This window comes from Formica exsecta, unplaced genomic scaffold, assembly GCF_003651465.1.
Source record: "Formica exsecta isolate Colony F162 unplaced genomic scaffold, ASM365146v1 scaffold1162, whole genome shotgun sequence".
NCBI lineage: Eukaryota > Metazoa > Arthropoda > Insecta > Hymenoptera > Formicidae > Formica > Formica exsecta.
This window is the reverse complement of record NW_021848502.1, coordinates 2,513-9,329: the sequence shown is the minus strand read 5'-3', so window position 1 is coordinate 9,329 and position 6,817 is coordinate 2,513. Positions and strand designations below refer to the sequence as shown.

At 31.5% G+C, this 6,817-nt stretch overlaps 3 long non-coding RNA genes across 5 annotated transcripts; 2 read left to right on the top strand and 1 right to left on the bottom strand.

The window, feature by feature from the left end:
• The first annotated feature begins 2,829 nt into the window (after nucleotides 1-2,829).
• LOC115239579 lies at nucleotides 2,830-4,739 on the top strand. 2 transcript variants are annotated; one of them, XR_003884654.1, is made up of 3 exons: nucleotides 2,830-2,870; nucleotides 3,691-4,592; nucleotides 4,715-4,739. It is a non-coding gene; the product is annotated as an uncharacterized LOC115239579 (long non-coding RNA). The 2 variants fall into 2 exon arrangements; XR_003884655.1 differs by having other exon boundaries at nucleotides 2,845-2,870; nucleotides 3,701-4,592.
• Nucleotides 3,158-3,746, bottom strand: LOC115239566. The gene is made up of 2 exons (XR_003884651.1): nucleotides 3,689-3,746; nucleotides 3,158-3,273 (listed from the first exon to the last, which is right to left on the bottom strand). It is a non-coding gene; the product is annotated as an uncharacterized LOC115239566 (long non-coding RNA).
• LOC115239570 lies at nucleotides 4,728-6,242 on the top strand. Of its 2 annotated transcripts, XR_003884653.1 has the most exons (4): nucleotides 4,728-4,767; nucleotides 4,855-5,014; nucleotides 5,104-5,338; nucleotides 5,858-6,242. It is a non-coding gene; the product is annotated as an uncharacterized LOC115239570 (long non-coding RNA). The 2 variants fall into 2 exon arrangements; XR_003884652.1 differs by lacking the exon at nucleotides 5,858-6,242 and having other exon boundaries at nucleotides 5,104-5,551.
• Nucleotides 6,243-6,817: the final 575 nt, after the last annotated feature.

Here is a 6,817-nt window from a genome sequence, read left to right as displayed (position 1 = left end):
AATATATATGTGCTTACATTATATTACCTTACAATAATACAGTACAGTTTTATTTATGTAGAATTGGCATTCGTTAATTTTATTGAATTTTATATAGGCAATAAAATATTGCGTAAAGTAGCTCAATTTAACTATACCTATAAATTCATTCACTTATGTATTACTGTAACATCATACAGTTGAAGAATGGTTTACATTGAACTATGATGTTACATTAATACAGAAGTGAATGAATTTATAGGTATAGTTAAATTGAACTACTTTATACAAGATTTTATTGCCTATATAGGATTCAATAAAATTAACGAATGCCAATTCTACATAAATAAAACTGTACTGTATTATTGTAAGGTAATATAATGTAAGCACATATATATTAATGTTGAACATTATATACTAAAAATAAAATTAACGAATGCCAATTCTACAATAAAACTTTATTATTGTGATTTACTTATTATTATTAGATTTTCTATAATACATGTGCTGTCGTGTCTCATGTAGAACCAGGAGAATATATTCATTCTGATGTGGAAGCAGGGATTATTAAGTATCTTTCATATATTTCCATCGCATCTATTGTTAATCAATTGGAACTAGACTTCAATATAGACGGATGCAGTTTAGATAAGTCAGGTAGCATTCAGATCTGGCCCATCCAATGTAGAATTGCAAATATACAACATGCAAGGCTTATAGTAGTTGAAATTTATAAAGGTGCGCATAAGCCATGCGATTCCAATATTTTCCTGGAAAAATTCTTTATGGATATTAGAAAAATCACGTGTAGTGGAGGTATTAATTTTCATGGTAATAAGATTCCAATAAGATTAAGATGTTTCATAGCTAACGCACCAGCTTGAGCTTTTTATCATCGTAATCATGTGTCCTGCCAGCCTTGTTCCAAATGAAAAGTTTCTGGGATACGTCATGAAAGTTATTATGTTTTTAATGGCACTAATCATCCTCTTCGCACAGATGAAGAATATATCAGATGTTTAGACGAGGATCATCACAAAGAGGGCAGGAGCCCATTATCAATGCTTCCAATAGGTATGGTATTGCAAGTTCCTTTTAAGTACATGCACCTTGTATGATTGGGTGTAATGAAAAAACTCTTGTCTGCATGGATATACGGAAAATATTCACGTCTATCAAAGTTGTCAGGAAGATCCATCCATATTATGTGTACAAGATTGAATAATCTTAGAGAATATTGTCCATCGGATTTTGCAAGACGTCCCAGATCTCTCGATATATGTTCCAAGTATAAAGCAACAGAATTTCGTCAATTTCTACTTTATACAGGCCCAGTTGTAACGTACGGTGTACTAGACGAACGATTGTACAAGCATTTTTTATTCTTACACGCAGCAATAAGAGTCATGGTCTCCAATTCATCGTCAAGACAACACTTAAGCTTTGCAGAACTTGCGCTGCAAAAATTTGTTTATAGAAGTGAAAATCTGTATGGTCCAACATTTAATACTTATAATGTCCACGGTCTTCTTCATCTTATCAGCGATGTCAGACGTTTTGGTTGTTTAGATTCATTTTCCGCATTTCCTTATGAAAATAACATGTCAATTTTCAGGAAATATTGTAGGAAACCGGGTGTACCTCTCCAACAGTTTTTTAATAGAATGGCAGAGATAGAAGTTCATGGAACAAGCAATAATCAAGATGTTGATTCGTCTATTGTATCTATACCATATAATAATGATAGTAATTGTCTTCAATACCGTAAAATTAAATTTAATAACATATCATTAGGTATAGATGTACGTGACAATTGTTGTATCTTACGTGATGGATCGATCTGTATCGTCTTTAACATTGTCGTGGATAATAACTCCTTTTGTTTGGGTGTTAAAAATTTTTTAGAGTTTCATGATTTTTCACGATATTGGCATGGTATCCTCTGTTTTTCAAATATATAGGTGCGCTACTTTAAACAGCGAAATTTTTTATGTTCATCCAGATGAGGTCCATGCAAAATGTTATAGGATGCCTTTTTTCAACAGCACATCGATGGACGATAGCGACAGTGACAAAGCAAATAATTCGGAAACGTCGCAATATATTGTCGCTGTTATTATACACAGCGAGAAGATGTAAGATGTATCTATGCTGTAAACTGTTTATTTTTATTTTTATAGGAATTGCCATAACACGTATTCTCTTTTTTTGCATCTGTCTTCCATATTTTTCTCTCTTTTGCTTTCTAACTTTGTCGCTCTTACATGGTCTTTTCAAAAAGTGAAAATTGTAACCATACGAGATGCTGTAATATTTACATTTTGTCTTTTTCTTATACTTTCTTATACTTGCCTTGTTTTTTAGAGATAATACATATTGTACCTATCTCCTTGTATTGTATCTATCTATATTATATGTTCCTCGCGATAATTTGCTTAATAACTCACTTTGATGTTCGAATTTCTACTCTTTAAATATATTGTAACATCTCTTTATAATCCATTCTTGATTGAATTGCACTTGACACTAAAAAGCATTTTGTAGATAGATTGTAGGTTCATTTTAAACAAAAATATATAAACATGTTAATTTGAAGAAAAAGGTCAATGTTATGTGAAACGGTAAGAGTTATTGCATAAAATATTACTATTCTATAAAGTTTTAAAATATGTATATATTGCCGATATTGATATATATTGTGAAATATAATAAACTGCATTTATAAGCTACTTTTTGAGAGAATAAAATAATCATGGATATTGTAATATTGCTTGTTTTTTAAATAACTAGAGTCAGAAATTAACAAATACTTAAATTAGCGACAGTGACGAAGCAAATAATTCGGAAACGTCGCAATATATTGTCGCTGTTATTATACACAGCGAGAAGATGTAAGATGTATCTATGCTGTAAACTGTTTATTTTTATTTTTATAGGAATTGGCAGAACACGTATTCTCTTTTTTTGCATCTGTCTTTCATATTTTTCTCTCTTTTGCTTTCTAACTTTGTCGCTCTTACATGGTCTTTTCAAAAAGTGGCGAGAAACCGTACGAGATGCTGTAATATTTACTGTGTTATATTTATATTTTGCCTTTTTCTTATACTTTCTTATACTTGCCTTGTTTTTTATAGATAATACATATTGTACCTATCTCCTTGTATTGTATCTATCTATATTCTATGTTCCTCGCGATAATTTGCTTAATAACTCACTTTGATGTTTGAATTTCTCCTCTTTAAATATATTGTAACATCTTTTGATAATCCATTCTTGATTGAATTGCACTTGACACTAAAAAGCATTTTGTAGATAGATTGTAGGTTCATTTTAAACAAAGATATATAAACATTAATTTGAAGAAAAAAGTCAATGTTCTGTGAAATGGTAAGAGTTATTGCATAAAATATTCCTATTCTATAAAGTTTTAAAATATGTATATATTGCCGATATTGATATATATTGTGAAATATAATAAACTGCATTTATAAACTACTTTTTGAGAGAATAAAATAATCATGGATATTGTAATATTGCTTGTTTTTTAAATAACTAAAGTCAGTAATTAACAAATACTTAAATTTATTACGAAAATCATTTTACATAAATTCATTGAAAATCTTTTTTATATCTGACTATAATTAGTATAAAATATATCTGTTACATATTATATAAAATGTATCATTTACTAATATGTATTTTGACTTACAGGGATTTACAGATGGAGAGGCCGAAGCGTATAATTTCTAAACCATTGCGCTATCAGAGAACTTCTTCGGACGAAAGTCCGAAACGAAGAAATACCGCATCAGCAACTACCGGAGATATCAATAAGGACATCGACGATTTGAGGAGGATTGGGCAAAACATGGATAATGAAATAAATTATTTTTTTTCTCCATAACATACACTTATACAAAATCAAACATCGTACACACGCGCATACATTCCAAAACAATCAAATGAACCACATACAAACGTTGGGTCACATACAGTCATACAACCACAAAAAATATTTAAATATACAGCGGAATAAATAGTCAAGCACATACAAATATTCAATCGCATACAAATATTGAAGCATATGGCATAAACAATCAAGCACACACAGATATTCAATCACACACAAACATTGAAGCACACGATATAAATAATCAAACATACATAGACCTTCAACCATACACAAGCATGCAAGCATACAGTACAAATAGTCAAACACACACAGATCTTCAACCGCATACAAGCATTTAATCATGCAGCGCAAACAGTCCAGCACAGACAGACCTTCAACCGCATACAAACATTCAATCATACAGTATAAACAATCGAGCACACACAAATCTTCAACCGCACACAATTAAAACATTTCAAAACACTTGTGCCACTAATGTATCGCAGGCATCACATACATTACACACATCTTCTTCCCCACACAATAATACATCAGACATAGAAACTGGAAAAACAATTTACACTAATGATACATTATTCGAGTTTTAGGACAATACGGAAACATTATCTCCTCAGGGCAGCACTATACATCAACGCAGACAAGTTCATCAAGGATCGGCTCATGGTCAGCGTACTTTAACACATGCAGAAATAATAGATGGGTAAATTTAAATATAATTGTTTGTATAAAATAAATCATTGTAAATTAAATAAAAATACAGATGCTATATAATAATAAATATTAGAATAATATGTACCTGTAAATGTTATTTAATCTTCGCAGAAGAGCGCACAGCTGTATACGTAAGAATCGACGAGGAAGGTTATTCTGACGTCGTAAGTAAAACGAAAAAGGTGTATGCTCTTTATAATTTTTATGTAATATATATATTTTAATTTATAATTTTTACTTACTTTGTTTAGGTCAATTATTTAAGTTATATCGGCGGCTTCAATTTGAAAGAAGCCATAAATCTGTGTTTCAAGGAAGCTATAAAAGATTTCTTAACACCTTCATTCACTTGGTGAGGTCGCGAGAAAGGACGATCCTTGTATAATGCTCGCCTCACTGTGGCTATTTATGGTACAATCTTTTCCATTTTTTTCATGTAACTGTTATAATCATTATTGCGTGTCCCTCTAACAATAATGTATCTTGCATTCTTTTTTCAGAGGCTGTGTGTTCTAACCGGCATTTCGATAAACCGACTCGGTCGGAATTTCAATTGCAATTTCGTGAAGCTCTTCGGATGGCGAAAGGAAGATTGAGGCATAGAATGAGAGATCCACACATGCAGTCAATCAATCGCGAGAGCGGCGATGAACGGCCACAAGAAAATACGAATACCGTTGAGCAAGAAACCACAAATGGCGAGGATTGAAAGTACTTTGCACTTTATTTATACAGGTTAGTTAAGGGGATCCAAAAGCTCGTCTGTTTTACCGACCAAAACGATTATTATTTTGCACACCGAAATCTTTTTTTTAATTGAATAGAATAATAAATCCTTTTCCACGATTTAAGTACACATCGAAACAAAGACGAGACTTCACGAGTTTATGTTAAAATCAGAAAGAAACTAAAAAATTACAGTTTTTTTATCGGCCTCTGGCGTCAGGTCAGAACTTTTTGAAAATTTTAGAAAATGAATTCGAAATATCTTGTATGTCGGACCACTTTTCGAGAGATGAACATATCAATCGAGAACATGGATTTTTCCGATTATAATAATATCAAAATGATACTGGTACTTGCACTTGATGTACAGATCTCGATATTTCATATGAATTTTTCGGCCAAAAAGGTGTCACTTTTCGAGACGCCATGATTGTCCAGGTTCACTGATACGCCGCTAGGCTATGCTGCTAGTCCGTTTTCCAAGTTCACTGATACGCCGCTAGGCTATGCTGCTAGTCCGTTTTCCAGGTTCACTGATACGCCGCTAGACGTATGTCGCTTTGTTCGCAAGACGCCCTATTGTTCCAGATTCATTGATATGTATACGCACGCACACATACATACATACGCGCGCCACACAATTCGCGCACACACGTAACGCATATACGCACGCATACGTACGCGCGCACACATGCACGCATATATCTCATAAATATAAATATTAAAATAAAATTAATAATATATTAAATAATAATTTTTCATAATTTATGTAATGTACCGCATTCTTTCTATGCAGTATGGAATAATTCGTGAAGGTGAATTATGAAACATCCTGTATAGCAAAATCAAGAAACGCGATAGCGTCTCTCGTTAATATATAATAATTATATATAATAAATGTAATATAAGTATATCTTTCGTCTTGTTACAATAGATACATAATTTGTTGACATATTCTATGGTTTCGTCTTTTTTGTTATTAAATACATGATATGTTAACATATCTTACGGAAAAATCGTTTGGACATACTTTCACAAAATAAACATTACAAATACAAAGCCGCTGATGAGGAGCGAATGAAGCAAAAACATTGAATATTTAAGAAGAAAAGGGATAGTTTTATTACATATATACACATTTATATATATACACTTCTATGGAGACTGTAGCGCAGAGTGATTCTCGATTTCGTTGTTTCAACGCGATTCACTGTGTTATAGTTTGTGCAGTGTAATAGTTTTAAATATTGGTGATTGGCGTGAGGAGATTAAGTTAATTTGTATTTCTAATTTATTCTACAATTCTATATTTATTTATTACAGAAAATATCTAAGGTTAACGTAATATTTCGCATTAAATTTAGTTACATTACTCAATTTTATCGAATTCTATTAAATGTCTTAATATTTATTATATTTACAATAACCTTTAATATATTTATAATAACCTTTAAAGTTTTAGTAATTGTTATACGATCGAGAATAGAG